This window comes from Oryctolagus cuniculus, chromosome 3 (assembly GCF_964237555.1).
Source record: "Oryctolagus cuniculus chromosome 3, mOryCun1.1, whole genome shotgun sequence".
Lineage (NCBI taxonomy): Eukaryota > Metazoa > Chordata > Mammalia > Lagomorpha > Leporidae > Oryctolagus > Oryctolagus cuniculus.
Genome location: NC_091434.1, coordinates 49,020,893 through 49,044,525, shown reverse-complemented (window position 1 = coordinate 49,044,525; position 23,633 = coordinate 49,020,893). Strand labels below are relative to the sequence as shown.

General features: G+C 45.3%; 1 protein-coding gene across 10 annotated transcripts in view; it reads left to right on the top strand.

The window, feature by feature from the left end:
* Positions 1 to 23,633, top strand: part of MYO1B (myosin IB) — a 189,605-nt gene that overhangs the window by 17,169 nt on the left and 148,803 nt on the right. Inside the window, exon 1 of one of the 10 annotated variants that reach the window (XM_070070456.1) lies at positions 3,808 to 3,923. The exons of 6 other annotated variants lie outside the window; for them this stretch is intronic. The gene's annotated coding sequence lies outside the window, so the exon portion shown is untranslated. Of the gene's footprint in view, positions 1 to 3,807; positions 3,924 to 6,339; positions 6,397 to 23,633 lie in introns of those variants that run through there. 3 more of the 10 variants (XM_070070452.1, XM_002712348.5, XM_070070457.1) reach the window with 3 other exon arrangements.

The window sequence follows — 23,633 nt, the reverse complement described above, 5'->3', positions numbered from 1 at the left end:
ATCTTCTCCTGCCCCTCAGTGTGTAGGTTAAGCAAACTTTGGGCCTTGGGCCTCTTGTCTCTCTGGAGTAAAAGGTTACCTGTCCATGTTCAACTTCTCAACCATAACTCAAGTCTCCTAGAGTGAAGTGTTGGCCCTGCCAGGGGCATTTGCGTCGGGTGATCTCTAGTAATTTTATTTGAGGATGAGACAAAACCATTGTGTCTTCCTGTCCCCATGGTTGTGCTTCTTGTGTCCATCAGTTGACAGTTGAAAAAAAACAAAAATAAACATAGTGGGAACATTGGTTTAGGACAAGGTTCAGTAAAAAAATGTTTAAAAGTTTTTTCTCCTCCCTTTGGTTTTGACTTCCTTTTAAGACCCTGCTTTGGTTAAAATTAGACTGAGTGGGCAGCTATCCCAGTAGATGCTGGGGGCAGATATGATATCATTGTGTTTTTTCTCAATATGTGCTTATTTTTTTTTCTTTTTTTTGTAGTTAAAGGTGTATAGAGGTTAAGATCTTATTGGATGCTTAGCAAGGAATGCTTACGTGCCTGGTATTGGTGAAGGAGTTGACTTGTGTGTATGTGCTATTTAAAATATTTTATCATGTTGGATTTGAATATGTTTGTATAATATCGATTGGTTTCTGGCATATAGTTGTGTCTTAGTCTGTTTCTTGTCACTATAACACGATACCAAAAGAAGGCTTATTTTGGCTTCTGGTTCTGAAAGTTCAAGAGTGTGGTGCTGACGTCTGCTCAGCTTCTGGTAAGGGCCACCTGGCAGTAAGTGGTTGGCAGGTGAGTGCCTGCACAGCAAGACGGGGCAGAGGAGCTGCTGGTTCATAGCAGTGCACTCTCAGGAGAGCTGATGCATTCCCGGAGGGCTGACCCAGCCGCTGCTAGGGACCTCCTCATCCTGCAGAGGTCCAGCACTTCTCAACACTTGACTGTTGGAAAAGCCCTCTTGGTGTGAGTTTGGATGAAGAGAAACCATATTCAAACCTTAGCAATATGTTTGCATGGGGTGTCTCTCAGTAGTATATTGAAATTGGCCAATATCATTTCTGCATGAAGGATCATTTTTTTAATGAAAAGACTGTCAGACTTTGAAAAGTACATACATTGTGAATGAACTTACTATTTGCTTAGAATCAGAGTACCCAGGTTTTTCTGGGAACTTTTGCTCTTTTAATGAGTGTGAAGTTCCCTTTGAGAGGAACACTTACCTTCAACAATTTTTAAAGAAAAACAGTTTTAAAGTATGAAACTCCAATTTAGTTTTCAATAGAAACTTGCATGTTTGTTCTTCCTCTCCTTAAGAGCTAAGTTATAGAATGACATGTGACCTTGTACTCTTGACTCTATGTCTGGCTGTGGGTTTGAAGTGTTATTTTTTATGCTTTATGAAATCACTTAAGCACTTCAGACTGTACATGTGGGACAGAGCAAATATGGCAATTGGATATAGTTTTCAAAGCCAGTCAGATCTTAAACTTGGTAATGGGATTCCACTATTCATTCTTAGAATTATCGAGACTCACAGCTTTAGGAAACACAAACTCTTATTGAATCCCAAGACTTGCTGGAATAGTTGGTGTCCTGTTTTCCTCCATAAAGTCTATCTGCTGATGCCCGAACCACACAAATGCTCAAAGTGACGAGAGCTGCTCTGTAGTGCTCTCGCTTCTGTTCCTACCAGTTGAGACAGATGTTCATCTAGACTCAGCTGTGATTATATTCAATCTGTAAGTGCCAGCTATGCTTATTACTGTAGTTTAATAGATTTTAAATGTGTGTGGGGAAATGATTATTGTGTCTGAAGTTTCATTTGAATGCTTTGGAAACTGCCTAATAAGAGCGAGTTTCTAAAAATGATTGCAGCCGACTTAGGAGTGGCTGAGATAACGGTGAAACTCTCGGACATCGTAGCACAGAAGTGTTCTGGCTGCTACCGGCCCACGTTCAGGGTTGGTGGGTTACGTCGTGATGATGGAAAGCCTGAGTGGCTCACAGCAGTCAGCCACGCTCACACTTTGTTCATCGGGGGTCAGGCGGTAGCTGTGTCCCCCGTTGTCCTTGTCCTTACCCCAGGATACTGATGGAGTGGTGCTTTCTAGAACATGAATATTCCCCGTGGCAGAGGGAAAGCCTGCTGCAACAGACTTATCGGCTGTGTGTCTGAACTCAGCACGGAGGGGTGTGCTGTCGGACTGCAGAGAGAGTATTAGGCATTGGTGAAGAGGAGTTCAGTCCTACTACACAGTGCCTGAGTAGCCTCAGCTTTGTTTAGAGCGATTGGACCTGGGGGATGATGGCTTGGGGATGCTTTTAAATGAAAGACCATGGAGTCCTGCAGTCAGTGAATTATACTGAGGAAAAAGCTTTGGCATGACAGCAAAAAAGTTGGCAAGTAAATTATGTTTATGGGCATAATTTAAAATAACATGTTTAGGTATTATGATTTCCAGATTTAACTGATTAAAACAAAATCAACCGTCAGTCCTTCCGCATTTGAGTGAGAGGGCCTCTGTTTTAGTCTTAAATCGTCCTATCATTCTTACACCTGCCATCAAATTAGTTTCCCACTTTTTATAGTAGATTCATCTGATTTCTCTTCCATTTCTCCTCTGGTTTCATTTCCGTCAGCTCTACCTTAGTTCATATTCCTGAACTATTTGATTTTTGCTCCAGCTGAATCCTTTGCCGCTACCTTGTATGCTGCCTTTGTTTAATTAAGAAAAGGTACCTTCTGGGGCAAACGCAATCCCACAAGAGCTCAACTGGATTCAATCCCTGTTTTCCCCTTTGGCCACTTGTGTGCAGTGCACAGATTGAGCAATCGCACAGAGCAGCCCTTCTGTTTGCAGTCAGCTACTCTCCCAGAGAAGTCACATTATGTCTCCCATTTCAGCCTCCTTTATTGGTTTCCTAGTTTCTGTCCCTGCCTAAAAATTTTTGGTGACTCCCTGTATCTGTACATCTGCTGTCTTCAATTTTATGTTTCATGAGACTCTGGCCAGTGACTGGCTCGCTTGTTTGCTGTCTTGATGCCCTGGCGTCAGTCATGGACCTGGGAGATGGGCTGGGTAATCCTGCCTGCTCCTCTCCCACGGATTCTTGGTGAGCTCCCTAGCTCCCTCTCCCACTCTGGCTTCAGCTTTCAGCTCGTGGCCTGCTGGGGCCGGATCCCAGGTCCTCTGCTTGCCATCCTGCCTAGTCACTGACTTCTGAATATATTTTGTACTTCTTGCTTTAAAGTCCTTTTCTACTTAGTCACATCCTAATCATCTTTCAAGGTCAGGGTCAGCTTTCACCTCCTTGGCCATCCTTCTCTGGTCCACCAGGGCTGGGATAATAGCTCCACCTCCACATGTCAGTGTTATCCTCTGTATTCCTTACAGAATTACATGCCCTACCTGAGCACCTGTTGTATTCATTATACTGCTTTAAAGTATTTTCTTTCCCCAACTAGCCTGCGAATGGCTAGTGTGCAGTAGATGCATCTCTCATTTTTATTCCTCTTGGTGCCTGCCCAGTGTCTTGTGTCTACTACCAGGTACCTGGTTCAGAGCAGTGAATGGTGACTAGTCTGGAGTGGATGATCGCGTAATACAAAAGTACTGCAAAAAAGTCCCTGGGAAAATGGAATTAAAAGGTAAATTTCTTTTGGTGCAAAAGAATTTTGAAATCCATGTATAATTTTTTCATGTAACTCGTTTCCCATGAACTTTTTAGGTCTCTCCTAGAGTCCAAAATGGAAGCAGAGGCTGCCTCCCAGCCAAAGGATATTGACCTACTTTTCCCTTATCTGTGTGCAAAATATTTGTTGTACTTAGTATGTTCTCCCTGTCACAGCGGATGTTTGTCTCTTTCATATGAACTGAATGCTAAAGTGCGAGTTAAATCAGTGGGAAAAACAATGGAGAAGGCAACTTGGTAAGCAGTTTTAATTTCTAAATTGGAGGGACCTTATACTTAGGTCATTTAAAAAGAATTCTACAGTTTTCGCATCTTCCTCCGTACCCACTCGTTGAAACGTGTACTTAGGGTTAGAATGATAACTGTTTAGTTTTATGCCTTTTAATTTGTTGACTTACAATAATATAATGATGGATTCTGAAAACTCTTTTGATAAACTACTTGCAGAAGGAAGTGAACTTTTCTAAACCAGGCTTTTACAATGTAGCTTAATGCTGAATGTTTTCTTTCCTACCGAAACTTCCCCTGGACTTTCTGTTGTATGACATTGTATGTGGTTAAAACCAGTCCACTCCAAGAGTGGATTTACACGTTAATGTTGTATCGTAGTCAAGAAAATAGGAAGTGGATGTGAGTGGGGAGTGTATGTATGTAACCTTTCACAAATGTGTGAAATAGCTATTGTGTCCTGTAGAGCTTTTAGATATTAGCACAAATGCTACTCAAGTTTAGTTAACATCTGTAAAGGTGAATTGTAGTGGACACTGCATGCAAGGCTAAGGATGATTATGTCCTGCCTTACAGGTTAACTGGCTATAGTGTATATACCTTGCTGTTCCTCATAAATACTTTAGAAAGTGTTCAGAGAGGTCAGCATTACGAGGCCTCTCATTTTGAGTCATGCTGCCAATGGTGGACAAACTAGAAATGACTCAGAAAATGCTTCCAATTTCTCATGTGATTGTTGGTTTTAATCAACTTAGGTACAGTAGCCCACTGTGGTGACTGAGCTGTTTTCTTTAGAAATTCTTTCTAAATGACAAAGTAGTTTTGCCCTCTGAATTTACATGATCGGTGTCTTTTTTGGACCATCTTCGCTATTTCTGTTTGATCACTTCTCAACTAATAAACATTCATGAAATCCTAATGTAAATGTATAAACCTCCCTCCCTTTTGTTTACATAGTTTATTAGACTTTCTTTTCAGCGGCTAACTGCCCGACGAAGAGACTTCTGAATTTTGGTTCTAAAAAAGTTTTCTCTTACCCACGAGCACAGAGACATTACTGAAGCTGCCCTGTTAATACCTATTTTTCTCTTCTTTTATAGGTAGGTGTCTTAATTTGCAATGTTTAGGCTCTGTTGCTTTCATAACTAGGCAGATTTTTAAAAAAGTCACCTATGCTGCTTTGCAGCGAACGTGTGCACAGTGGTGGACACACACTGAGAACACAGCTCATGCTGTGCTTGTGGCGACCCTGTTAGAGCTGTGCCTCTCCAAGTCGGGGACAGTTAGAGGCTTAATATATTTTTTGGATGGTGAGGTCAGAATAAAGAGAGCTGTTTTCCTTTGTAAATGTCATCGAGAAAGGTTTCTGTGGACTGGCATTTGCTGGCTTTTTGGTTTTTGACATTCTTTATAACCCAAAAATGAGAACCTTGGTTTTTCCAGAGTTGAGCTTTTTATTTTTTATTTTTTTAAATTTTTGTTGAGTCAACAGTGACGGCAGCTGAGACGGGATTTTAGGAAATGATGTGGACCACTGTGGGGGGACGGGGGCAGCGTGTCCCGGGTCTCCCTGGGAGCCAGCTGCAGGGCCGCGTTTGCATGCTGGATGTGCTGTGGTGGTCCTCCTTGCCTGGGGGCTGCAGAAGCTGCTGTCCTCTTGCCTGGTGACTTGCTTCCTTACCCCAGTCTGGGGCTCTCCAGCGTCACTGAAAAGAGCCTGAATGATGAAGATCCATGTTTTCCAAAAACGATGGCTATGCCCTCATGCACCTCGGGCTGTTTTTGTGAGTGTCTTTGTTCACCCAGTTTGCACAAATCTATTGGGAGTCACCCTAAACCGATGGGTAGAGGAGAGTCTATGTGAGTGCCTACTTCAGTACGGTGGGCGAGCACCTTGAGCGCTTGGATGGTCTGACCGAGGATGTAGCGAACAGAAGGAATGATCGACCAGAGGTGCAAACGGGGATGGAAGACAGGGAAGGGTGAGGAAATTAGCTTGTGGAACTGGATAGGGGCCTTCTGATTAATAAGCCAGTTTGTTTGGAAGGGAAGTTGGTTTTCCCCTGGTGGCTGTATTCAATTTAATAATCATAGGTCGCTCCTGGCGTCTGTGCACCCACCAGGAACGAATCGGAGCTCTGGGGTGTGCCAGTTACATTTGAGCAGTTTTATATTCATCTCGGGGTTCCAGGGTCTCGGGTTTGCCAATCCAAACACGTTTGAGTTCTTGGATTTTTTTGTTTTTCCTTTAAATCTGCCTTGAGGGAACGAATTGAGAAGTCCGTGGGTTATAATTAGCACATTCCCCTGTACAGCTGAGTTTGTGTTTCTGGACACAAGAGTGGTTTATAGTTTTTGGCTGCATTGTCCCACAGGAACCCATAGCCCCTCTCAGACGTTAGCTCATTAAGTCTCATAACGTTTATGAGTTGTGTAGTGTGACCACGGGCTCCGTGCTCAGGCCAGGGCTGCTTGCTGCAAGGTAAGGGGCGCCATGGTTGGGCTGGGTCAGGGCTGGGGGGCGGTTGGTTGGAGGAGAGAGGCCGCACGTGACTTTCAGAGCCAGCCCTGGGGAGATGGCCTTCTCTGAAGTTACCCTGGCCCTTGGCAGCCATTCCTGCCGTGACTCTGCAGAGCGTCCTCCGGGAACTGACCGCGGGGACGATGATGTTGGCTGCGTCTCCTCCTGAGGGTATTGAACCCCGTGGAAGGTCTATCGCAAATGAGGCAACTCTCTAGGTTGGTAACCTGCATAGCCTGCCAGGGGACAGAACCGAAGTGCAGGTGGGACCTTCAGGGTCAGAGGAAGAAAAGGGCATTGGGAAGGGAGGCCTCTAGCTTCTGCTGAGGTCGCTGTGTCATATAGTGTGTGCCAAGCAGCCCTGTGCAGCGAGTCTTGTCAGCCCTGACTGTTTAGAGCAGAAATCTGCATTCCAGGGATGAATTTCCTTGCGTGCAAGCCTGGGACCGTGATTCCAGCGCCTATGCTGTCCCCTGTTGGTGTGGTTCGAAAGGTGCCTTATGGTGAGTTGTTGCTATGAGAATGCTGTAGGGTGCAAGGGAAGCTACTCTGGAAAATCTTGGGAGTGTTCTATAGAGTTCGGTGACTCAGGAATATGATGGAAGGGTGTGGAATTTGTCTTCATCTCCCTTTTAACAAAATACTTAAGGCTAGGCACTTCATGAAGGAAAGAGGTTTATTTAACTCAGTTTTGGAGGCTGAAAGTCCAAACAGCATAGAGCTGTCTCTGGCTGAACCCCCGTGGCTACATCACGTGGCTGCCGTGGCTCGATGGTGGGAGCACGTACGTGCAAGAGGGAGAGGTCCACAGTGAGAGGGAGGAGGCCACAGAGCAGCAAGCAGCCTGTAGTGACTGCCTCCTTGGCCCCAGCCCTTAACACTTCTACCACCTCAACACCTGCATCGAGGACCAAGCCACATCCATCCCAAAGCAGGTACGTGTTATGTGATTGTGAAAGACCATTGTCATCGTACAGCCAGCAGAGCCCATCCTTGCCTGATTTTTCCAGAAACCGGATGTGGGGCGCCTCTGGAATCTGGTTTTCTTTTTTAAAATTTTAAGTTATACAAGTCTCATGTATTTCATATATACAGATTTAGGAACATAGTCTTAATTCTTCCTTCCCCCGCAAAGCTCCAACCCTTCCTCCTCTTCCCTCGCACATTCTCACTCTTAATTTTATAAAGATATATTACTATCATTAAGATTACTTAATGATAGTAAAGTTAATCCAATACTAAGTAAAAAGAGTTCACCAAATAGTATGAAAAAAAAAAAACCCTTCCTCAGCAGAAGAGATAAGGGCTGTAAACAATCATCGAATCTCAAAATGTCCATTTCACTCCTAAACATTACATTTTAGGTATTCTATTGGTTACCTTGGATCAGAGAACACATATAATGTCTGTCTTTTTGAGACTGACTTATTTCACTAAGTATAATGGTTTCCAGTTGTGTCCATCTTGTTGGGAAAGACAAAATTTCATTTTTTTTTTTTTTACAACTGAATAGTACTCCATAGTGTGTATTATACCATAATTTCTTTATCCAGTCAACTGTTGATGGACATCTGGGTTGATTCCATATCTTAGTTATTGTGAATTGTGCTGAACATGGGGCTAACATAACTCTTTCATCTGCTGATTTATTTTTCCTTGGGTAAATTCCCAAGAGTGGTATGGCTGGATCATATGGTAGGTCTATATTGAGCGTTCTGAGGTATCTCCATATTGTTTTCCACAGTGGCTGCACCAGTTTACATTTCCACCAACAGTGGATTAGGGTACCTTTTTCCCCTCATCCTCTTCAGCATTTGTTGTTTGTTGATTCGTATATAAGCCATCCTAACTGGAGTGAGGTGAAACCTCATTGTGATTTTGATTTGCATTTCCCTAATGACTAGTAATCCTGAACATTTTTTCAAGTGTCTGTTGGCTGTTTGAATTTCCTCTTGAAAAATGACTGTTAAAGTACTTTGTCCATTTCTTAACTAGATTATTTATTTTGTTGCTCTTGAGTTTCTTGAGCTCTTGATAGTCTGGATATTAACCCTTTATCAGCTGCATAGTTTGTAAAAATTTTCTCCCATTCTGTTGGTTGCTTCTTCACTTTGCTGAAAAGTGTTTCTTTTGCATTGTAGAATCTTCTCAGCTTGATGCAATCCCATTTGTCAATTTTGGCTTTGACAGTCTGTGCTTCTAGGGTCTTTTCCAAGAAGTCTTTGCCTAAGCCAATGTCTTAGAGTTTCCCCAATGTTCTCTAGTAATTTGATGGTATTGAGTCATAGATTTAGATTTTTGATCCATTTTGAGTGGATCTTTCGTAAGCTGTAGGGTAGGGGGTCTAGTTTCATACTCCTGATGCAGAGATCCAGTTTTCCCAGCACCATTTGTTGAAGAGACTTTTTCTCCAGGGATTGATTTTTAGCTCCTTTGTCAAAGATAAGTTGGTTGAGGCTGGTGCTGTGGCATAGTGAAGTAAAGCTGCTGCCTGCAGTGCCGGCATCCCATATGGGCACTGGTTCAAGACCCAGCTGCTGCACTTCCGATCCAGCTCTCTACTATGGCCTGGGAAAGCAGTAGAGGGTGGCCCACGTGGGCCCCTTTGGGAGACATGGAAGAAGCTCCTGGCTTTGGATTGGGACAGCTCCAGCTGTTGCGGCCAATTGGGGAGTGAATCAGCAGATGGAAGACCTCTCTCTCTCTATAACTCTGACTATCAAATAAATCTTAAAAAAAAAAAAAAAATTCGGTTGTAGATGTGTGGATTGATTTCTGGCATTTCTATTCTGTTCCATTGGTCTATGTGTCTGTTTTTGTGCCAGTACCAGTCTGTTTTGATTATAACTGCCCTGTAGTCTGTCTTGAAATCCGGTATTGTGATGCCTTTGGTTCTGTTTTTTTGTTGTATAAGATTGCTTTAGCTATTTGGAGTCTCCTGTGTTTCCATATGAATTTTAGCATCATTTTTTTCTAGATCTGTGAAGAATGTCATTGGTATTTTCATTGGTACTGCATTGAATCTGTAAATTGCTTTCAGTAGTTGGACATTTTGATGATGACTTTCCAATTCATGAAAATGTTAGATTTTTCCATTTTTAATGTCTGTTTTTCTTTCTTTTGCAAGCTCTATGGCACCCTTGGTTAAATTTATTCTAAGATATTTAATTCTTTTTGGAGCTATTATGAATGGGATTGATATGAAAAGTTCTTTCTCAGCCATGCATTGTCTGTGTATACAAAGGCTATTGATTTTTCTGTTTTGATTTTATATCCTGCCATTCTACCAAACTCTTTGAGTTCTCAGTGGAGTCTTTTGGATCCTCTATATATATAGGATCAGGTCATCTGCAAATAGGGATAGTTTGATTTTCTCCTTCCCAATTTGTATCCCTTTGATTTCTTTTTCTTGCCTATTGGCTCTGGCTAAAACTTCCAGGACTTTCTTTTTAGCACTGGTGAGAGTGGGCATCCTTGCCTGGTTCTGGATCTTAGGGTAAATGTGTCCAGCTTTTCCCCATTCAGTAGGATACTTGCTGGCTGTGGGTTTGTTGTAAATTGCCTTGATTGTATTGAGGAATGTTCATTCTATACCCAATTTGTTTAAGGTTTTTTTTTTTTTTTTTTCATGAAAGAATGTTATATTTTATCAGATTCTTTCTCTGCATCTATTGAGATACCACATAAAGTTTGTTAATGTGATGTGTCACACTCAGTGTTTGTAGATGTTGAACCATCCCTCCATATCAGGGATAAATTCCACTTTGTTCGAATGAATGATCTTTCTGATGTGTTGTGGATTCGATTAGCGAATATTTTATTGAGGATTTTTGCATCTGTGTTCATCAAGGATATTGGTCTATAGTTCTCTTTATCTTTTGTATCTTTTCCTGGTTTAGGAATTAAGGTGATGTGGGCTTCGTAGAAGGAGTTTGGGAGGATTCCCTCTCAATTGTTTTGAATGGCTTGAGAATAATTCAAATCAGTCTTTCTTTAAATGCCTGGTAGAATTCAGCAGTGAAGCCATCTGGTCCTGGACTTTTCTTTGTTGGGAGGGTCTTTATTACTGATTCAATTTCCAGCTTGGTCTTTGGTCTGTTTAGATTTTCTGTGTCTGCATGGCTCAATTTAGGTAGGCTTTAGTTGTCCAGGAATCCATCCCTTTTTGGGTTTCCCAGTTTGTCGGCATACAGCTCTTTGTCATAATTTGTGATGATTCCTATTTCTGTGGTATCTGTTGCTGCATTTTCTTTTTCATCTCTGATTTTATTGGTTTGAGTCTTATCCCTCTTTTTTTTTTTTTTTTTTTTTTTTTTTTTTGTAGTTGGGCCAGTGGTGTGTCAATTTTATTTTTTCAGAAAACCAGCTCTTCATTTTCCTGATCTTTTATATTTTTTGTTTCAGTTTTGTTTATTCTCTAACTTTTTATTTTCTCCTGCTAATTTGGGGTTTGGTTTGTTGTTTTTAGGTCCCTGAGATGCATTGAAAGCTCATTTATTTGGTACTTCTCCAATTTTTTCACATAGGCACCGATTGCTATAAACTTCGCTCTTAACACTGCTTTTGCTGTATCCTATAAGTTTTGGTATGTTGTGTTGTCATCTTTATTTCCAGAAATTTTTTGATTTCTCTATTGATTTCTTCAATTCAGGAGCATGTTGTTCAGTCTCCATGTGTTTACATATGTTTTAGAGAATCTTGAGTTGTTGATTTCCAGCTTTATTCCATTGAGGTCAGAGAAGATGCATGGTATGATTTTGGTATTTTTGAATTTGCTGAGACTTGCTTTATGGCCTAGCATATGGTCTTTCCCAGAGAAAGTTCCATGCACCCATGAGAAGAATGTGTATTCTGCAACCGTGGGGTGAAAAGTTCTGTAAATATCGTTAGGTCCATTTGATCCATAGTGTTGATTAGCTCTGTTGTTTCTTTGTTGATTTTTCTGTCTAGTTAATCCATCCATTGATGTGATGGGGGTGTTGAAGTCCCCTGTTACCATTGTATCAGATTCTATGTCTCCCTTTAGATCTATTTACATTTCTTTTAAATAAGTCAGAGGCCCTGTAATTGGGTGCGTGTACATTTATAATAGTCAAATTTTCCTGTTGAATTAATCCCTTAATCATTACATAGTGTCTTCCTTTTCCTCTTGTAGGATTTCCAGTGGCCTTTTCTCTCCAATTCTTATCAAAGTGCACCTCCTACACCTTTTTTTTTTTTTTTTAAACTATTTATCACCAGCCTAGCACATTATGTGGTTCCCTAATTTGCTATCTTGGAGTCTTGGGATCTGTGTCTTAGTTTCTCTGTTGAAAGAAGGTTTTTTGTGGGATCCTAGGGTGTGCCTCTGTTTAATTTTTTAACAAAGGCATTTAGACGTTTGGTTCATGTGTCAGAAGAGAGAGTTGGTAGCTAATAATCCCAATCCTTCAGTGCTGTTGGAGCAGCCACTGTTAGTTTTGACTCCAGAGTTGACCTAGTTAGTCTAGATGATAGCCTCGTTTTTGGCATATTCACTTTCCACCGTTGGAAAACATACTTCCTTCCTCCCTCCTTTTCTCTTTACAAATTGCAAAGTTCTAGCTGCTGCCTTTAAAATCCTTAATAACTGACCTCTGTGCCAAAGATCGAGGGTAGCCCAGCTTGTAACTGATAGCTTTTGTGATGAAGTCGCTCTTTCAGTCCCAGAAAGAGACCCCAACCTTGAACCTGGGTGATTCCTGGCCCATCTCTGCCTATGTAGAGGCACTTGCTGAGGTGTTAACCTTTAGATAGCCAGAATGTGAAATTCACTCTGCCTCCCGTTCATCAAGCATTTAAAGGTTGCAGATAGGCTGTATGGCCTCCTGGGCTTACATTTGCTTTTACTCATTAGATTGTTTTTGTTATTAAAATACATTCGATTTCCTTATTGTCTGTTAATTTAAAATCCTTTGTATTATCTGGAGTTTGAGCACAACAGTATACTCTATGAAAATTGCCCTTTAGCTGTGCCTGTTTCCTTCCCCAATCCAAGACCCTAACAGTAGCCCTCATAGCAATTCATTAAATATTCTTAGCAGAAAGCTTTGGACAGGTGGGAGGGTGGGGTGAACACTCGCATGTAGTGGCTTTAACAGTGGCATAAAGGAATGGAAAAATCAGGTAACTCATTTGTGAAGTCAGTACCATGAATCAACACACCTTAAATTTCTTGTGGGTTAGTGGGAATGGAAGCCAGCATCGCTTGAACCTTCTCACAAAGCATTCTGTATGGTTCTCGTGGTCCACCGGCCCTTTTTCCACGGACGACCCCACTGTTGGAGTAGTTGTCCTAAGGAATCCATTTTTCACTCTAGTGCCCTTTAGGTTGATAAATACCGAGAAAGTGTCCTTGTCTTGCGGTGTCTCAGTTGAATTGCTCACATGTATCCTCTGGGGCTTTCTGATTGTCCCTTGCCCCGTGGCCTGCTTGGGAAAGGTAGATGATAGAAGCGCTTCTGGGGGGAGAATGGGCTGTGTCTCTTCAGCGTGCTTTTGTCCCTTTACTTTTTATGCCACCGTCCTGTGTGCTGTCCACTCTGCCAGGCAGTGCGGCCTTCACGGACCAAGAGTGCCATCCTGCCTTCTCCAGGGGAGGAGCAGACAAGCCAAGTAACGGTGGTGAGGGGGTATATTGGTGTGTTGTGTCTGATCAGGCTGCTGTAAGGAAATATCCGTAAACCGCTCACAGTGCTGGAGGCTGGAAGTTCTAGTTCAAGGGGAAATTCTAGTTCGGGTCCTGGTGGGGGCCTTCTCCCTGGCTTGCCTTCTTGATGTGTTCTCACACAGCAGAGGGGGAGAATGCTCTGGCTTTCATCTTATAGACACTGGTCCCAGCAGGGTGGCCTTGCCCTCCTGACCTCTTCTAGACTGAGTTACCTCCCCGAGTCCTCATCTCAGGATTCATCTTGTTGGGGTTAGGCTGTATGTGAATTGGGGGTTCACACGCACTCAGTCCATAGCGGTTGACACTGTGGTTTACGTTGGAGGGAATTAAGGCGAGAACTCAGCTGAACCTCTTGACGACCTACAACCAGGCAGCGAAAGCAGCGTTTCCCTGTGCCCGTTGTAGGCTCTCATTGAACTTCCTTCCTCTCTCCAGGAGCCTGCAAGGTTCCCCTGTACCATACCCCGTTCCGTGGGTCTCTATGAGCTCCCTGTTCTCGTGGCAGCCCCCTGACCATATCTCTGTGCCCTGATGCCAGGCCCTGGAAGGCTGGTGTTGCGTGGGCTGGGGTGTGTGCATGGCCAGCTAGCTGTGGCCTCGGTGACGGTGCTGTGTGTTGTGTGTGGCTACCTTAGGGAGGCTGCGCTTTGCAAGGGAGAGATTAGACTGAGGAGGGAGGCAAGGGGCAGTCTGTAGAGACGTGTGTTCTATGCTAAGGAGTGGCTCCCCCCCCCCCCCACATTGTGATAAAATTTACTATTTTAACCTCTTTAAGTACAATAGCATTGAGAACATTGATGTTGTTGTGTAGCCGTCACGGCTGTTTATCTCCAGAACTTTTTCATCGTGTCAAACAAACTCTGTACCCATTACCTAGAGGTTCCTGACCCCTCTCTCCCCTGTGCCTGATGACTACCGTTCTACTTTGTCTCATATGAAGTTGGCTATTCTGAGTATATCGTGTACGTAGCCTAGCACAGTATTGGTCCTTTTGTGCCTGGCTTATTTCACTGAGCAGAATGTCTTCAAGGCTCACCTGTGTTGTTGCTTGTGTTAGAATTTCCTCCTTTTGAAGGCTGGTGCTATGCTGTTGAGTGTTTAGAACACACGCTGTTTATCCATCTGTTGATGGACACTTGCATGGCTTCTACCTTTTGACTCTTGTGAGTAATGGTGCTGTGAACATGACTGGGAAAATAGGTTTACATTCCTGCTTTTACTGGTTTCTCCCTCCCTCCCTTTGTTCCGAAAGAGGGCGAGAAGGAGATCCTCCATTGGCCAGGATTGGGCCAGGCTGAAGCCAGGAGCTTCTTCTGGGTCTCCTACGGAGGTGGCAGGGGCCCCAAATACTTGGGCCATCTTCCGGTGCTTTTCCCAGGCCATTAGCAGGAATCTGGATTGCGGTAGCTAGGGCTCTAACTGGCACCCATATAGGGTGCTGGCATTACAGGCGTTGGCTGTACCCACTATACCACAATGCTGTTCCCAACTTTTATTTCTTTTGGGTGTGTACCCAGAGTGGAATTGCTGGATCATATGATGAGTCTGTTTAATTTTCTTTGAGGATCTACTAAGGAGTGGAAATATTGACTTCAAGGCCTTAGGGAGTTATTGAAGGATTTGAAGCAAGATGTACTTGATAGATGGTTATGGGGTGGCTGGGTGGGGGAGGAAAGGGCTGGCAGGGACTGTGGTGACAGGGCAAGGCAGACATGCTGAGCGGAAGGTTGGGAAGTGAGTGATTAATGTGATGTAATCAATGAGGCGGGTTAGCTCTAGGGGGTGGAATATGAGACTGGCAGAAGCCATGGCCGAGAACCTGGGTCACTCGTGACCTTGCGAGATTCAGAGGGAATAAGAGTTGTACATGCATTTTCTTTGGTATTTTGGTGTGAAATGGTAGGGATAAATACTTTGCACATGTGTTGATGTTTGACACAGGCCCATGGTAGATTTGCGGTAGGCAGGCTTGATAACACAGGCAGTTACTCACAGTGGTCAATTTGGGGGAGGGGAGAAGGTAACAGTGTGGGGGCAGGGGAGGGGGTGGCACAGATGGCCCTGAGATGAGGCTGAATTTGAAAGTGGTGGCTGCGTGAGTAGTATATCGCTGTAGCTTCACAGCTCCTGGTATATTGATGGTGTATTGAGATGGGATATTCAAATTTATAAACCCAGGCATGATGGCCAGTTCACTTGTTATCAGAATCGCAGTTCAGCAGGGTCCGAGTAACTTCAGATGGATTGTGACCAAACCATGAGGGTGTTGCCTTTGGTTGATGTTCTTTTTTTTTCTCTTTTTTTCCTAGACACCTATTGCTTTTTCATTTGTAATTTCGAAGTGGGCTATTTTCTTGACTCTTCCACTGGCCTTGGGGGGGCAGGGGAGGTGCTGCTATTGCTTAGTGTGTCCTTAGCACCAGCCACTCAGCAGGACTCCCTGCTGCAAATCCTGGGTGAGCTTCCTGAACGGAATTTAATCTAACCTGAGGGAGGTGAGATTTGGTGCTATTTTTAAAACTCTAGGAAGGAATTTCCAGTTTTCCCCTCAGTCACTTAGCTGGTTATGTGAGGTACTGAGCCACATCCTATAGGCTTGGCTCTGCTTTTGCCTTTGTTTTGCCATTAGGATTTGCTGAGAGTTATTTTGAAATCTTGCCACATTGGCCTCGTTTTCATGCTTAAATGTGTTTCTCCTGTTATTCTTAAAAGCATTAGTAATCTTGTTGGGAGCCAAGTGGCTCAATTCTATTTCCTGTCCTTTGTTGATAATACTGTGTTTTTGGAGGTGTGGATCAAAGTGGCTTGGAGCTGCTGTCATTGTTTTGCCTTCTGGTGGACTGTGACTGTAGCAACTGAGGGCAGCTGTGAGGACATGCATTGTTGTGTGGCTCAGTTGTCAATGGTAAATTTGCATACTTGTTTGCCCTTTGTGTTTCGCTGAATGCCTACCATGTGCTGGAGGCCATGCACTCTGCTTTTGGGGAAATAAAGATGATTAAAGCATGACTCTTGACACCCCAGGCTGATTCTATAGAAAAGGCGCTGTCATGCATACAGGACCACCATCCAAGGGGGTTAATGGGTGCACCTGGAGTCGGATGCAGCCCTGTTACTGAGCTCAGACTCCCCATGGAGTCTGATATATGTTGCTAATGATGTTATAATAGAGCTGTCTTGTTTTAGTCTTTTCTACGTGGTTTTTATTTATTAGAATTTCTGAGCATATTAATATTTGCCTAATTATATATGTGTATATATTAAATTTATTTTCATTTGAAAGGCATAGAGACAGAAATAGGTGGGGGGAGAGAGAGGGAGTGCGAGCGAGCATCCATTCACTTGTTCATTCCCCAAATGCCCACAACAGCCAGGCTGAAGCCAGAAGCCCAGAATTCCACCTGGGTCTCCCACTGTGGCTGGCAGGGACCCAAGTATTTCAGCCATTATCCTATGCTACCTTTGTAGGATGTGCATTGCAGAGGGCTGGATCAGAAATGGAGTAGCTAGGACTTGAACCAGGCACTCTGATATGGGATGCAGGCATCCAAAACTGTGACTTAAGCTACTATACCATGGGCCCGCCCCAGTTTGTAGGTTTTAATGGGACATAGTGCGATATATCACCATACGTGTACAGCAAGAACTGATAAAATCGGACAGCATGTCTGTTCCTGTTCTTTCTGTTTGGAGCTTACCAGCTCTTCTGTCTGGTTCTTCATACAGGGTATAAGACATTACTGTGAACTATAGTTGCTGCACTGTGCTGTGGAACGCTCGAACCTGCTACTTGTAAATGCCCTCATTATATTTACCCAAGCTATAGATAACTGCCCCCCCCCCCCCCCCGCCATGAAGTAAATGGGGATGGTGGGTGGTGGGTGGAGGAAGAGTACTGCCATCCACTGGCTCACGCCCCAGCTGTCTGCAGCCAGGGCTGGGCCAGGCCGGAGCTGAAAGCTGTGAACCCAGTCCATGTCTACTGTGGGGGTGGCAGGGGCCCTTTACTTGAACTGTTACCACTGCCTCCCAGGATCCGCATTAGCAGGAAGCTGGAGTCAGGAGCCAGGACTGGGCATGGAACCAAGTGCTTCGATGTGGGTTGCAAGTGTCTTAACTGCTAGATCTACTGCTTATTCTGATAACTGTCTTCAGTAAGTTTTCTGCAAATAACTTTAGTTTTGCTTTAAAAGTTTCTTCAAATTTAAAACTGTTAGTGACTGAATTCTTGTTAATTATTGCAACCTCAGCTCTGATTTATGAATGTCTTTTCAAATCCTGCAATAAGTGCTTCAACTTAAAATGTACTTATATTTATTCTGATCCTTAATACTCTTTTTTTTTTTTTAATGATCTATTCATTTGAAAGGTGGAGAGAACGAGAGAGCGAGAGAGAAATCTTCCATTTGGTGATTCACTCCCCAAATGGCTGCAATGGCTGAGGCTGGGTCAGGTTGAAACCAGGAGCCAGGAACTCCATCTGGGTTTCCCATGTGAGTGGCAGGAGCCCAAGTACTTGGGCTATCATCCACTGCACCTTAGCAGGAGGCTAGGTCAGAGCAGAGCAGCGAGGACTCAGATCGGCATTCCAGTATGGGATACAGGTGTGTCAGCAAGTAGTGCTTAACCTGCTGCCCCACAATGTTGGCCCCTATGGTACTTTTGAGAACTTTGGATTCAATGGAAGACTGCTGAATAAGATGAGCTTTATTTCAGCTTACCCTCCATTTCTTGTTAGCTGTTATTATTAAATTGATTTTTAATTTGGAAAAGTATTTCAGCTTTATTGTTTTGATATCAAATCATGGCATCATCTTGCACTTGGGATGTGCTGTGTTGTTCTGGGTGTGTTTGTGGGGAGCATGTTGGGGAGCTAACAGCTAACAGCTTAAAGAATGATGATCCTGACCTTCCCAAACCCAGATGACCTTGATGTGGTCAGTAGCTTGTAATTTAAGGCCTGTGACTGGGTAGACTAGTTACATGTAGATCTTAGGTTACAGATGGCTGGTTTAAGATGCTATAGAATGTTTATTCTGCACTCTTTTTTGGATTTTTGAGGAAATTTTCAAATGATGCTTTGAGTAGTCTCAATGGTATTTTTACTCTGCAGAAAATTCCAGTAAATGAACTGGTATACATTGAACTATAGGTAGTAATTTTGGAAGTTATTGCCATGAGAGTAGGAGGGGGAAGGAACACTTGCCGTCATATTTTGTTTTTCTTGGCTGGAACAACAGCTGGGAAGAGTGGGTGCAGCCATGGGGTCACATGGCACTGGTCTGTGGGCTAGTGGCTGGCCCACAGCAGTACCCTTAAGCAGGGGAGTGGAATGTCCAGCCTGCGGGCCATATAATGCCTGGGAAATCATTTGGTCTGGTCCTGCCAAGGCAACAGCAGGCAGGACTCAAAATTCAATCAATCTATAGCAGGCTAACTTTTTTTTTTGACAGGCAGAGTTAGACAGTGAGAGAGAGAGACAGAGAAAGGTCTTCTTCCGTTGGTTCACCGCCTAAATGGCCGCCACGGCTGGCTTGCTGCGCTGATCCAAAGGCAGGAGCCAGGTGCTTCTCCTGGTCTCCCATGCGGGTGCAGGGCCCAAGCACGTGGGCCATCCTCCACTGCCTTCCCGGGCCACAGCAGAGAGCTGGACTGGAAGAGGAGCAACCTGGACAGAATCTGGCGCCCCGACCAGGACTAGAACCCGGGGTGCCGGCGCCGCAGGTGGAGGATTAGTCTAGTAAGCTGTGGCACTGGCCCGCAGGCTAACTTTTTAAAAAACATTTTATTTATCTGAGAGCCAGAGTTACAGGCAGAGAGAGGGAAAGACAGAGATGGAGGTCTTCCATCCACTGGTTCACTCCCCAGATGGCCGCAATGGCTGGAGCTGGGCTGAAATGAAGCCTGGAGCCTGGAGCTTCTTCCTAGTCTCCCAAGCAGGTGCAGGGGCCCAAGGACTTGGGCCATCTTCTGCTGCTTTCCCAGGCCATAGCAGAGAGCTGGATTGGAAGAGGAGCAGCTGGGACTTGAACTGGTGCCCATATGGGATGCCGGCACCATAGGTGGCGGCTTTACCTGGCTACGGCACTGCGCTGGCCCCAGCCATTGTGTTTTGTAGACTGCTTTTATCAAGTCAGGGAGAAGACGTTTAGTTTTTACATGTACGTAATCCTGAGGGCCTGACAATGGTATAATCCTAAGTGTCGGGCCTAGTACTTAGTGTCATGTCAGTTAGGCGTCTCTGTGCCTGGCCTGGGGTGGAGAGAGCAGACCTGTCTCTTGGATTCTGTTGTGGAAGTCGGGCACTACCTCCCAGACGGCTGAGTAAAGCTGGGGCTACCTAAACAGGGAACCAGGGACAAGTAGGAGCAGGACGTACGCTGGATGGTGACCCCTTCAGAAAAGAAAGAACGTGGACTGGGGCCAGCGCCTTGGTGCACTAGGCTAATACTCCGCCTGTGGTGCCGGAATCCCATATGGGCGCTGGGTTCTAGTCCCGGTTGGGGCCCGGTTCTCCCGGTTCTGTCCTGGTTGCCCCTCTTCCAGTCCAGCTCTCTGCTGTGGCCTGGGAAGGCAGTGGAGGATGGCCCAAGTGCTTGGGCCCTGCACCCCATGGGAGACCAGGAGAAGCACCTGGCTCCTGGCTTTGGATCAGCGCAGCTCCGGCCATAGTGGCCATTTGGGCGGTGAACCAATGGAAGGAAGATCTTTCTCTCTGTCTCTCCCTCTCACTGTCTGTAACTCTGTCAAATAAATAAATTAAAATCTTAAAAAAAAAAAAAAAGAACGAACATGTCCTGTGGCCCTGCCCCTGGGCTGCCCTCGTCTTGCGGGCACCTTGCTTACCCTGCTTATCTTTGGGAAAAATACCAAGCCCCTGCCCGCATCGTGCACCTCTACTCTGTGTGGCTGAGAGTGGGCGCCCCCTCCTCGGAGGGTCTTCTCTTCAAGTAAGCCTCCTTTGTCCATTCGTCCTCCCTGGCCATGTCGGGGCTGCGTGCTGGGAGTGTTGGGACGGCGACCGAGTCTGGGGCTGCCATGCCTGAGCAGTTCTGTCTCCTGTCCTGTAGAGTTGGCGGTCTTGGGTTGACTGATGGACCGGTCGGGAGCGACTGCCAGTCGGTCACTCTCTGCAGTATACCTCTCTTACAAAGGCAGTTTTGAAAGTTGCTTGGCTTATGTGGACTTGGAGAGCCTGTCCAGCCCCAAGAGTTTGCAGTGAGAGGCCCGTCTGGCTATGCCGCTCCTGGCCTTGGTGCCCTGCAGGGTTGCCATAGTTCTTGGCTAGTAGAATCCCCCTGGGGCTGGTGAGCATTGTTGGGGGCTGGTTCCTCACAGGGAGAGGCCTCAGCCTCCTCTTGGGCTACAGAAGCAAAGCACTTGTTGCTCCGGATGGGTCATGTCTCTGGATCTCCCACCTGCAGGCACAGTGACTTCACTGGGCAGCACCGTGTTTTCTCTCTGGCCTCTCAGACCGGCCAATTCATGGCTAGTGTGGCTGTTTCTTGTAGGACTTCTAAGCAGTAGCCAGCCCACACTCTAGCATCATGAATTTTTCCCAGATTTTCTTGTTAGGGGCAAGGTCTGAGTCTCAAGGCACAAGAGGGGTGGGGTCGTCAGCTGTTTGGCTGTTAGTTATCAAAGAGGATCATCCTGTCAGTCCAGGATAGGAGGTGCCCTGCCCTCCACCTCCTACCTTAGCTCAGCCCATCCACGCTTTTTTCATGGGCCAGTTAGCATTCCACCTCCTGGTGGCAGTTTCTTTTATTAGGTAAGATAGCAGTTGGACTCACTGGACTGAAAACTTGAATGACGGGGCATGGGCTTCAGGTGCAGTTTGATCCAGAGGTCTGTGATGTCATTAGGACTGCAGCAGGAATAATTCTGGGTCATTTTCTTGCCCTGCCCCTTCCCTGTGTTGTCTTTCTGCTGGGGCTAGCTCCCTCCTGAAAGCCTAGACGGCTGCAGCAGGTCTAACAGTCACATCCACAAGTCACACCACCCAGAAGCAGAGAGAACCTTTGCCCTGATAACCCAAGCTGAAGCCTCAGGCTCACTCATGTGCCCACCCAGGAATCCGTTACGGGGGCTGGGAATGGAAATGTGTTGATTGACTTAGCCTCGATCACATACCAGTTCCTAAAGCGTGGTGTGGAATGGGCTTCCCCAGAGGAGCGTGGACTCCCTTGAGGGCTCTCGGGAAAGAGAAAACACGTATCCCTCACTCATTGCTTAGCAACGGGCATATGTTCTGAGAATGCCTAATAAGATGATGTTGTAAGTGTGCAAACTTTGTAGAGTGCGTTTATACAAACTAAGTCGGCCATGATGTGACTGCACCATAAAATGCTAGATGCATCATCGTATATGCTGTTGTTGGCTGAAAAGTTGTTAGGTGATGTGTGACTGTCTCTGTATATGTCTCAAACGAGAAGTGTCCTCAGTGCTCTGCGTACATTCTCATTTAAATCTCCTGTAACCCCACGTGGAATCTTCTGATGGTTTGTGGGAATGTTGAGTTAGCACGTGAAGCTGAAAGGTGTTTCCATGGTGAGGCTGGCTGGTCCCTTCGTGTAAAACCAAATCTGGTTCTTTTGGTGGAGCAAATACACAGACTGATCTCATTGATGTCTAAAGTGGCCCAAGACTCGGGGTGGTGGTCTCAGATGGGAAAGCAGTGCATTGGGAGGCAGATGTGGAAGTACCTCTAGCACTTGCTGCATGTCCTGCTGTCTCCCTGAGGGTGCGGGCGGTCCTGCTGTACCCTCGCAAGTACCTAGGTGCTCAGAGGCTTCCAGCACCCACCCACCCACCCACCCGAATCTGGACCATCTAGGTGAACCATGGTGCCACTTTTCAGTTTTATTTCCTTTCTGTTGTATTTGTTTGCAGAAGTTGTGTTTTCTGAGTTTCTCGCTTTTTAATTGAGTGCCTGTAACTCAGCATTTGTTTTGTACTCTAGTCTTCCCAACCCGCCAACCTCCCCTCCCGTTATTAAATTGGAATAGAAGTGTTAAGAGTCAGAACCGGTACAAACCTCCTTGGACATATATTTGGAAAGATGGAAAGCAGGTGTAATTGCTGAGAAAGATGGGCTGCTTAACTGTGTACCTGCAGCCACGCTGCATTGTGGCCATAGCTGTGTCTGTGAGTAGGCTGTGTACAGAAATCCACCCGGGGGCAGAGATTTCCCACTCAACGACTTCGCTTAATTTAAATTGCTGGTTTGAGGTGGTTATTTTTGAAACTCTTCTCAGGTTGACTTCCCCCTTAATCCCTAAGCCTTCTTCCCTCATCTGTCAAATTACGTGTAATGCGTCGCCACTAGAGTGCTTTTGGCATCACACGAGTCTGGGAACCTGGAATCTGATTTAAATGTTAATTCATTGTGACAAAGCCTGGGCACTCACGGTCCCATTCCTGAGCACGTCTTTCCATGGACGTTGGCGGTGGCCCAGCCGCCTCCCCGGCCTCTCCGTCTCTAGGGAATGTCCAGGCCCCATCCCCCAAATATTTTGTTCTCAATCAGAGCCCGGCCTACTTGGAAGTGCAGGAAGTCATTTTTTTGGGTTTCATTGTTGGGTGTTAGTGATGTCTAGGACTGTTTATCTCACCTATGGTTAGCATGAAATTTTTAAAAGCATATGTGATGGGGCCGGTGCTGTGGTGCAGTGGGTTAATGCCCTGGCCTGAAGCGCTGGCATCCCATATGGATGCCGGTTCTAGTCCCGGCTGCTCCTCTTCCAATCCAGCTCTCTGCTATGGCCTGGGAAAGTAGTAGAAGGCGACCCAAATCCTTGGGCCCCTGCACCCATGTGGGAGACCCAGAGGAAACTCCTGGCTTCGGATTGGTGCAGCTCCGGCCGTTGTGGCCAATTCCAACCATTGGATGGAAGACCTCTTTCTCTCTGCCTCTCCTCTCTCTTTCTCTCTCTGCTTCTCCTCTTTCTGTGTAACTCTGACTTTCAAATAAAATAAATAAGTCTTAAAAAAAAAAAGAGGCATATGTGACATGGTAGGTAAAGCCACTGCCACTGCCTATGATGCCGACATCCCATTTGGGCACTGGTTCAAGTCCCAGCTCCTCCACTTATGGTCCAGCTCTCTGCTATGGTGTGGGAAGAACAGCAGAAGATGGCCCAAGTCCTTGGTCTCCTGCACTCATGTGGGTGACCGGATATTGGCTTTGCTGTGGCTACCTGGGGAGTGAACCAGTGGAAGGAAGATCGAGCTCTCTCTTTCTCTCCTTCTCTCTCAGTAATTCTGACTTTGAAATAAATAAATATATCTTTTTTTAAAAAAACACATTAACAGGGGCTGGCACTGTGGCATAGTGGGCTAAGCCTCTGCCTGTGGCTCCAGCATCCCACAGGACTCTGGTTTGGTTCCCAGCTGCTGCTCTTCTGATCCAGCTCTCTGCTAATGGCCTGGGAAAGAGAAAACACGTATCCCTCACTCATTGCTTAGCAATGGAAGATGCCCAAGTGCTTGGGCCCCTGCATCCATGAGG